Genomic DNA, 10,822 nt, shown 5'->3' on the forward strand with positions numbered 1-10,822 from the left:
GCTTCCTTCGAGCACTCAAGATTGCTGATGATTGAGTCGAATTGATGCCATTCTAGGAGCAATTTCGGGTCAATCTAGGCATCTACATTCACCTCTATGCTGCTCTTTTCTCTGGGTTTCCTCTTGCTCTTTTGCCTGGGTTTCCTCTTGCTCTTTTTCATGCACTTCCTCCTACTCCTTTTATATAGCAAGAGGTTCCTTAGTGAGTCGCTACTCAGGCTTGCTTGATTATGTCGTTGGGGTTGTTGCTAACAGATCTAGAGGCAGAGTTTGCAACCTCTGTTCTCTAAGTCTGTTAAATTCAACTAACCTGTCATCCTTATATTCCATTCTGGCCAGCGATTTAACTTGGGATATTGACTCGGCTGAGGAGAATAGGTCATCGAACATATCTTCTTTATGATCAAATTTAGTTAATTTTGCTTGTTCAAGTGCATTATAGGCGACTTTGTTTGGATCAAATCGCCTATTAGGAAGAGTTGCTAGACTTAGTGCCTTAATTTTATCATCTTCTTTCTCTGCATGTCTAAAGTCATGCAGAGCGTAGACACCGCATCTTAGAGGAAAAGGGGGCCAAACCTGCTTCCTTTTACTCCTCGGAGTCTATGTAACTCCTTCAGATGTAATCTGATAGGCTACCTCCTTGGCTAACAGTTTATCAGGTATGTACAAAGGGAGGACATGAGGTTTGGCTTGGCTGCCGAAAACTCTTACATAGGTGAATTTTTCTTCTTCGAACCATCTTCCTATGGATGTCAAGTCAACCCTTTCTTGGTAGGAAATCTTAGGAGCAGGTTTATCAAAAATAGAATAGTGAATGGGTAACATAAAACCGTTGCAAACTTGATATAAATGGTGCTTATAGTGAGCTTTCCATAACTTCTAATGGTATATATGAATGGGCATGGGGTCTTGTGGAGTCCATCTCCATCCAAGCACAGGAAATTCAGAATTAAAACACAGGGTGTCCAAGATATAGGCACTATAGTAGAATGGTGGAATAAACCTTTCAGTAATGCGGGATTTACTTCTAAACTCAAGGACTCTGGTTGCTAGCTTATCATATAGTATAGTTGCCCAATCCATTATTTCACTATTACATGCTGCCTCCACCAAAGGAACCATTTCTATAGTGAAGTTTACGGAATCATGCAACCCCCACAATCTACACATCATTATCCCGGCATAACAATAAGGAGAACACAAAGAATCAACAGAGTACTTACCCGAAGACTCATGCTTGTGTTTTGCTGGGTTTTGCCTCCAATCCCGAATGGGTTCAGATTCAATTTCATTCTCATTTCTGAATTTCTCCAAGAACGCCTTGTTGTACTTCTTCTCCGGTACAGGAAAATGGTACATTTTCCTCAAATCATCAGGTTGAAATGAACCGAAGATTCTCCCGTCCATGGTGCAAAATGTTCTGTTCGTGATTGGGATTTCTTCAATTTCCCACCTCACTACATCTGTATATGGGAGAATTTGTTCCTGGGTTACTATCCGATGAAGGAAAGAGTCGACTAAATCCTTTAGAGTAGCGTCAGATTTTCGAGTCGTGTATGCTATGGCTTGCACTGCTGTTACCTCGGGTCCCTCGGCCTCAATTAAATTATAGGTGCTTAGCCAAGTAGTTTTGCCGAGTCCTAGACATGTAGTGTCGGATATCAGTCCTTTTATTTTTATTCCTGGATCGGTGGTGGGTTGTCCTATGTCTGGCGAAGCGGAAGCTGTTGCGGTCTTCTTAGACTTCTTCCCCATTCTGCTTGAATTTACTGCTTCGGATGAGCTCTGCACAGGAGTGAAAATGAACGTAATGCGGAGAATTGCAAACCAAATATGAACGAGATATATTAATCAATGCATGATGGAGAATTAACTTAAGGTGGCCACGGATACAATCTGTGAAGAGATTTTAGACTGACTATCTCATTAAATAGCCGTTTAAACCTGTCAATCCTTTAAATGCTCATCATATCGTTTATTGGCCGAATGATTCATTCAAGCGTGGCTTTGATGTTTTGGCGGTTGAGCGTAAGTGAAGCGCTATCGGGAAGATAAGACCTTTAATACTAATTAACCGTAATATCTCGGCTTTATCAATCCTTTTTTAAATCCGCACTTTTAGCTTTATCGCAATCGGCCATCGAGGGAAAGCTTAAATTGTTATATTGGTTCCTTTCGAAATCCTCGATTGCCGATAGCGATATCGCCAATTCGCATCGGGAGTTTTAACTGAGGGCTTTGAAAAGCATGCATGGTACATCTCCGATCGCCGATAGCGATATCGCATCGCATCGGAGCAAAAAGGGGCTTTTGTTATGATAGCTTGTCATTGTCGATATCCGATAGCCTTTTGTGCATTGTCGCATCGGAGAAAATAAATGGGTCTTTTAAGTCATGCCTCCCTTGTCATTGCGATATGCGATCTTGCAATTGCTTTATCGCAATGATAAAAGATTACTCATTTATATGTTATAAGACCGATTAATTGGTTTATCAAAAAGGTTTTATAATGTTTTTATTTTGTTTCGGACCTTTTTGAATAATAATAAGTTGATACCAATTTGAATAAAAAGGGACCCATTTCATATTATAGTTTTGAGAATAAAATTTGTATGAAATGGGGGGGGTTTTGTAGAGCACAACACCTCCCAAAAACTAAAGACAGAGTAGATCCATTCGTGTTAGGTACTAAGGCAACCCATCCCTGTCACCTTGTGTAAGTCCCTATAATTTTGGCCACTAGATATACCTCAGATCACAGACACCTCTGAGGGGGACATAGTCGTAGACAACACGCTATGTGGGCAGGATACTTGAGTCCCCGACTCAGTTCTAAAATCCCCGAGGGGACCCCCAATACATAGAATGCCCAAAGGATTTGTAAGAGAAGGTGGGCTACCTTCAATTACAGTCTAATGTTGTCTCGTATTTCGCTCCACTTTTACTGGAGTGGTCCCGGTAGTATGAGTGCAGAAGGAATTTTTTGCTCATTAATGACACTATTTTTGGTTTTCGACCTTGGGCAATTCACTCATGTTGGACACCTAATCCTAAAGGGTTAGTGTGGAAGCCGAAAAGACTAAGCAGTCTGAGAGACCTTGGGATCTGAAACCCAAGAGTCACAACATTGTATTATAAATGTACATCTATTGTTAATAAAAAATGAACTCATTGATTTATCTTTCACATTGTTTGTTGTCCATGTGTGTTTAACATGGTATCGGAGCCACTTGTTTTTCTGTGGCCTGTTATGTGCACGTCACTCCTGCACCTCTGCCCATAATTCTGTGTCTGAGCTGCTCATACCTGAGCGCTGCCTCTGTCATGCGTTTCATTCTCTGCCCTGACACTGCGCCCTCTGCCCTGCTGAATGTGCTATACACCTGAGCGTTGATGCGTTTTTTACCTGAGCATTGTTACTGGTGCGTTTTTACTGGTGCAGAATTTATTCATTGATTATCAATTATTCTCCCTGTAACGACAGGGAAAGGTAACGTCGTCTGCTCATCAGTAGCCCTCTTTCGTTCAGAAATAGTAACGGTCTCATCACCCTCAAATATTTTCACCTCAATCCTCCCCTCCACATTCACATTTAGTTTGGCCATCGTGTTAGAAAATTATATATTACGGAGCAATGGAACACATAAAATATTGCAGAAATATAAACACAGAAAACGCACAAAACAAGAGAGACACAGATATACGTGGTTCACCCAGTTTAGGCTACGTCCACCCCGAACAGCCAGTCCTTCCTTTCTATTATCCAGCAAAATGAAGAGATACAACCTACAGCAAAACCGCTGTAATATCCTCTGTTTTCTCTCACGGTCTCACCTCTATGTTTCTCGCTCACCGAATACACATATATATCACAGCCTCAAATACAATGCCCTCATATAAGGAGAGGGGTTGCCTTCTAGGGCAAAAAACCCTAAACTAAACATAAGTTCTACCGTCAGATCATCCGCCTAATGAACGGCCCAGATTGACTAGAAATTACTATACTTTTACAAGGCAATTTTACAGCTGTTTTTAGCTTCGGGGGCGCTGCCCCCGAAACCCCCCGCCAGGGGGGGGGCTCCATAAAGTCGCTGCCGCCCCCCCTGGACCCCCCACGGCAGCGATCATTTTACGGGCGGCGTTGCCGCCCCATTTTGAACTGGGGTCCAATATGCCGGTACTATAGAAGATAATCAGGCTCCACACCCAACACATCGCTGCTTCCAGCCATGGCATGCCGAGCAACAGAGAGTAGGAAATCTTGGGATCCGGCATTCTGAGAACATGGAATGTGGTCAAGATTCGAACCCGGCCAACATCAACTGGAACGCCCTCTATCACGCCTTCCGGGATACAGTCTACACCGCCATGATTAACAGAGTGAGTGCTCGGCCTGGTGTACATTAAAACACTTGCTGTGCGTAAAGTTTAGGAGTCAGCAAGTCATTGGAAAGGACGAGTAATTGGATGAGATTTGTAATCTTGAAGACTGGTTCACTTATCAAGCCAAGTGTGTCCCTGCTTGAAATCGTTACTCTTATAGAGATCCGTGAAAGTGTCTTGAAGCTTCAGCACCTTCATTGCCAAAATGCCCTATCCTGAACGTTCTGGGTCATAAATAATACAGACACATCTTCTGATATTCTCCTGGTAATTCATAAACGTCTCAATTAGTTCCACAATTTGAAAGGAACAGCATTGGCGACATCGTTGCAGAGGAAATTTATCCCACTGATTCGATCTTGTATTAAAAGGCGGCCCCAAGGCTGGCTTTCACAGAGCTGGAGTAATTCTCATTTCTCATCCACCTACAGCTTCAATGCCCATTCCATTTCGTGTTTGTACATTTTTAAGCTATGTGTTTTTTCTATCGAATTCCATGGCTCCGCTATTATGAATGTTATCCGAGTTTTGCTATTTATTTGGATTTGGAATCCTCTTCCTTTTCAAGAACTCGGTCATTATTCTACTTCATTGGCTCCGCAGTGGCAGTTATGTCGCTGAAATCATTAGGATGATGTTCACCATGATCTTTTCCTCCATCTGTAACACTTTGAGGAGGATAACCTTCAAGAGACTGCTCATATTGCATCTATTGCAACTCCACCTACGTTGAGACAACAACGACAGTATAGTGCGCAACGATATAAGAATCTTTGGCGACAAGGTTCATGTCCAGCAAATTCGCGTTGGTGACTACATCGAAAACCGTGAGCATAAAATTCAGCGGCAGAGATAAACATTATCTGTGAGTTGAGTAATCTTATCTGAATCTCGATTTGCCACATACATTCCTGTGCTTGTCCGCGAATCAGCTCCGAGCAACATTCATCCAGTCCATATTCATTGTTTTAGTCTTGTACAAACCCTTGTCTTGCCCTCAAGAACCGTCGCCGGGACCGACTGTGGTCACTACTATTTGCGTGAAGTGGGTTGTGAAATCTCGGTTCGCTGTGTGTTTAACATATGTCATTTGAATCAAGGTCAGCTTGTTAGATGTGAAAGCCCTCTGCAAAAAAAACTGCTCGCTGGGGAGCGTAAAACTGCCTAAGGGAATATCTCAGCTCTTGTCGATAGGGGCATCTCTTGCCGCCAGCACAACGCCATCCCTTAAGGTCTCTACACCATACAATTTCTGTGGACATACTCAGAGATGTCCTTGTCGCTGCTCGCTACAAAACGCCCGAGGTGACCTCTGCAGGAGGAGAATTTCGGCTATTGTTATATTTGTGAGAAGATATTTTGTCCGGAAAACACACTTTGCAATATTTTGTGGACTTCCACATGTTATTGTTATCCTCTATTCCTTTATATATTCACCGACGATAAATAATTTTATTCTTTCAACAAAGGATTCGAACACTTGACCTCTCTGTAACGCTCTGATTTCCTTTAAATGATGATGAAGATTGAAGGTGTAATATCAAGTCTATATGTTCTTGACTTCAAGCTTTGAGCAGACCCAAAGCAATTCACACTGGTCTTCCTATTTGAAGGGGTTTTGAAATTCAAGTCTGGAGGCTGAAATACATAGATATTCAAGTTACAAGACAAGTGTTATGACTTCTGCAAATGTTTGGGTTGTCGTATATTGATCTAGATTTTTGAAGAACCAGGTTCTCTACTTCCCAGCTACTTCTTTATTACAATTTGTTGGCTAAGATTTTTTTCTGTGTAATTTTGCGCAGAATATGTTTATGGTATGAAATTGCATTGTATATGGAAGTATATTGAGAAGCTACATACTTGAAGATTTTTGAAGACAAAGTGGTACACCAATCAATTTTTTGCAGTAATATTATTGTGAAATGGATAGAATGGGTGTTGTATTAGAATTGCTGAACACTCTAATACATTCTACAACGGACAATACAATTATGATTGATAAAGCCATTGTCGCAAACATTCAAATCTGTTTGAAAAATGTACAAGAAAATATTGAGTTTTTGCAGCTGGAAACAAAGCTACAGCAGGAAGAATTACAGCAGTGGAGTCATCATTCTGAACCTGTTTCTGTTCAGAACAATGAAGCAGACTCCCATAAACAGCAAGTCAATATTGTTCAAGTTCATTCAGATCCAGAATCCTATAAAGCAGCAGTTGTACATGCAGATGCAGAAACTCAGTCTGCATTTCCCAAGCCCATCATCAGACCTTGGGAACAGCTTGTCCACAACAAGCACAAAACTGGTCTTGGATATGACAAGGACTTGTCCTTTCATATTCCAGACTATGCCAAGCCCATTCAGTTTCAGAGTGTTGGATTCATTTATGACAGTTCACCTGCTCCTCATGACAGTTCAGCTTCAGCTGTTCCAGACTCTGCCTCTCTTCCACAGCAGCAACAACAGCAACAACAACAGATCGTGAAATGCCAACACTGTGACCGAGTTGGCCATCTGAAAGATCACTGTTTTGATCTTCATCCATGTGAGCACTGTCATAAAACCAGTCATTCTTCACACAGATGCTTCAAAAACAAACGTCCTGCAAGAACAAAGATTCATCTTGGATGGATCGCTTCTTGGCAATGGGCATCAACAGCCAAGAAGATATTCCAAACACATGTCAGAACTTGTTCCAGAGTATTGAACAGTCTTGCAGTTGAGTTTTCTCCATCTTCTCACCTTGTACCTGACAGGGGGGAAATGATGGTCATCTACAAGCTTCAAAGTCACATCAAGCGAGCCTGAGCCACAACCTGCCACACCAGTTTCAGAGTTGTAGCCAGAGACAAAGATGCCTGAACATGCCTTCAGTTGGCAATCTAGAACACTTCCTCTAGCAGAAGACTCTAGCTTCTTGCCAGTTTTGGAAGAGTTCCAGGAATCGTAGAGTTGTTGGTCATCCTTAAACCATCACAGATTAAGAACACTTCCTCTAGCAGAAGACTCCAGCTTCTTGCCAGTTTTGGAAGAGTTCCAGGAATTGCATTAAGCATTCCAGAGTTGTTGGTCATCCTTAAACCATCACAGATTGAGAACACTTCCTCTAGCAGAAAACTTCAGTTTCTTGCCAGTTTTGGAAGAGTTCCAGGAACTTCACTAAGCGTTCCAGTGTTGGTGGTCATCCTTAAACCACCGCCCTTTATACCAACATTTCATAGATCACATTCAGCGTAGTGCTGCCATGCATTTTTGCAAATTTTGTATTACAGCTCTCTTCTTGGACTCATACATAACCCTTCGGATTAAGGGGGGGAATGTTGGACACCTAATCCTAAAGGGTTAGTGTGGAAGCCAAAAAGACTAAGCAGTCCAAGAGACCTTGGGATCTGAAACCCAAGAGTCACAACATTGTATTATAAATGTACATCTATTGTTAATAAAAAATGAACTCATTGATTTATCTTTCACATTGTTTGCTGTCCATGTGTGTTTAACAACTCACATGCTTATCCCAAGATCCTAGCCTAGCTAATGTTGGTTTGCTCAAAAGAGTAACTGATTGATCTTAATGTAAATTTTATGTGTACCTTATTATTGTCTTCGGTAGGGGTGTTGACGTATGAAATATGGTGAGACTCTTGACTCAATAAATCATGTAAAAACAATGCTCTCAAAAAAATTTCAATTTGACGCATACAAGTTGTATTCTACATATTCATATTCTTCACATATTCATAGTTTCATTTGTGCATCTATAATCTTTCAACACATGCATAACCAAAAGATTCTTTTCCAATATTTCCTAACAACTACTAAAAACCAAAATGAAGCAACTTACAACTAGTTAAACAGAAGGATGAATACAAATTGTCAGTCTTTCTTTCAGAAAAATGTTTTTAAGAGAGAAAAACCAAAACATTTTTCCTAAAAATAAATTTCTAGGACACCAATTTTGCTGACATAATACAGTTACAGATCTTATTTCAGCCCATGAGAAGATTTTCCATCCCTTTTGGTCCACAGACACTGTTGAAAATCAAGGTAATGGGAGACTAACGCTCTGTAACAGTGGCTACAGAGAGTTAGTAGGCCCACTAATGCTCCCTGGACACAGGCACAGTGCTTTATAAAGCTCTGTGTAGCCTGCTAACCTGGGTTAGTGTGGGAAATCTATCAAAAAGAGTGTTTCCAAGATCACTTTCTAAGATGAATGTGTACTAGTAGGATGCAGCAAGATATTTGGTGGATCAGAAAAAGGATTGTTGAAGAATAGGGAGCTCTTAGAAGGAAGAGAGAATCGAGAAGAGTCTGGGTAAACCAGGAACTAGATGTATAGTCCCCAGTGGAGTCGCCAATTTTGCTAAGGGGTAAAATGCACAGTGTATGGAGAATGAAAACTACCCTCAAAGGCCTTCCCGAGACCTTCGACAGACTGTAAGATTATCTGCAGATGCTTCCAAGTAGTATACATGTTCATCTATTAACATTAATTAACAAAGTATGGAAAGAGGATTACCTCAAGTCTCCTTCTAGATTTGTTTGGAGATCTCAATGCATCCCAGAAGAAATCCTTCAAAGCCGGCTCCAAATCAATTCCTACACAAAGGAAAGGCAAACACAATCACCGCATACAACCTTGAAAACCAATATATGAATGCATAATGAACATATATTTTCATACAACTAAACTACTCATCTAAATAAGTATTGAATGAACAATGTTACCGACACCATGCAGTAGGGAACACAACTGCAGTTCTATATTAATAACGGAAGAATGATTACAACCATTTGTTGTATTAGTCTTCCTTTTCCCCTTGTCCTTCTCTCTCTCTTATAGCTCACTTCTTCAAGTATGTGATAGTTCACAACAGCTTAGTAGGCTATCCTTTCAAATGCTCTGACCCCTTTCACAATGACCCTCTCACTGCTTATGTAGCAATCGAGTTAGGGTTTCCAACCTCCTCATAGATTTCACCAGGGAAAAAGCAATGAACTTACCCTACTTTTCAGCTCTTTCCCATTTGACTCCTTTTTCATATTGGAATTTCCCCAAATAATTTGATTTTTGGATGTTTCCTTGCTTTTCTTGAGAAAATTTAGGGATAAATATCTAGATATTTGTGAGTCAATTAATTTGTTTGACCCACTGAACTTCCCTTAGTTTCACTAACGCTGCCCCTAGTCTAACAACTTGAGTTGGTAGGGTCACTAACACACCCTTAGGCTTGGTAACAAGCTTTATAAAGCAGGTTTTTAGCGTGCAACCAGCATTAGTTTGGAATCAAGGCTTGCAATTCTAATCTTTGCTTCAGTCATCATGTCTTTCACCTCTTAGTTGATGAGGAGGTCATTTTCTTGTATAACAGTACTCTTGAAAAGTAGGTTTGACAATGAATAAATGATTTATCTCATGTTTGATAAAAAACTCGAAATCCAAAGCTTCCATGAAGGCTTTTCCTGTGATGTTTCATTTCATGGTGGAAAACATTGACTTATCCTTGGCTATGGTATATAAATTATGGTGATAATCTTCTATCTTGATCAACTTATCTCCAATTCATATCAAACCTAGTAGCCCCTTTTGATTTAGTACATTGAATTTCCTGTGGAACTTTTGAATGTTGGCCTCTAAATTGTGGAACTTGTTCTCCAACTGTAGCATCCAGTTCCTTTTGTAAGGACCCTCCTCACCTCTAAAATTGTCTTTGTCATGTCTGTAATATCAAACTCTTCCAATTCTTCTTTGGCCCTCGAATTCAAAATCCTAATTAAGAAGTGGCTTCTCTTGCCTTTTGTCCTAAATATTCTTTCACCTCTTCAATGACTTCTTTATATCTCTGTACTAATTCCTCGTGCTAAAAAATAATCTCAATAGAGGGCCATATTTCATTCATTTCCTCATTTGTTTCTATCCAAATGTTTTCCTTTACCTATGCAAGTGTTTGTGCCATGGAAAACTCATTTTCCAACTGTTCAATTCTCTGGGTTAACATATGAGTCTATTGAAGCTCTGCTATGTACACATTACCAATCTTTAATTTATGTTCTTGGAGATTGTTTATTTGAGCTTTCAGATTCTCAATTTCATATCCTTTGATAGATAGCTCCTCCATTGTTGTAACAAGTTCTCCTGACAAATATGTAGATTGGGCCTCAACTGTGATGAATGCTAAAGTGGATGCCCCTGTTGCTGATGCAGATGAACTAGGAACTACTGTGAGTGGAATGGATGCAAACTATGTTAACTTTTCTCCCTCCTTTAGGAATTTCTCTACCTCAATCTCCATTTCTTCGATCTGTCCACTTTGTTCAATAATAATTTTGAACATGTCTTCTTTCTCTTTCCCTAACTTGTCCAACTTCTTTTGTCTATGGGTCTTCAGTGGATGGAACCTTAAGCTGCTTCTTGAGTGCTGCAATGTCAACAT

This window comes from Pinus tabuliformis, chromosome 6 (assembly GCF_031772625.1).
Source record: "Pinus tabuliformis cultivar Carrire ecotype Pingquan chromosome 6, CPIR1, whole genome shotgun sequence".
Classification (NCBI taxonomy): Eukaryota; Viridiplantae; Streptophyta; class Pinopsida; order Pinales; family Pinaceae; genus Pinus; species Pinus tabuliformis.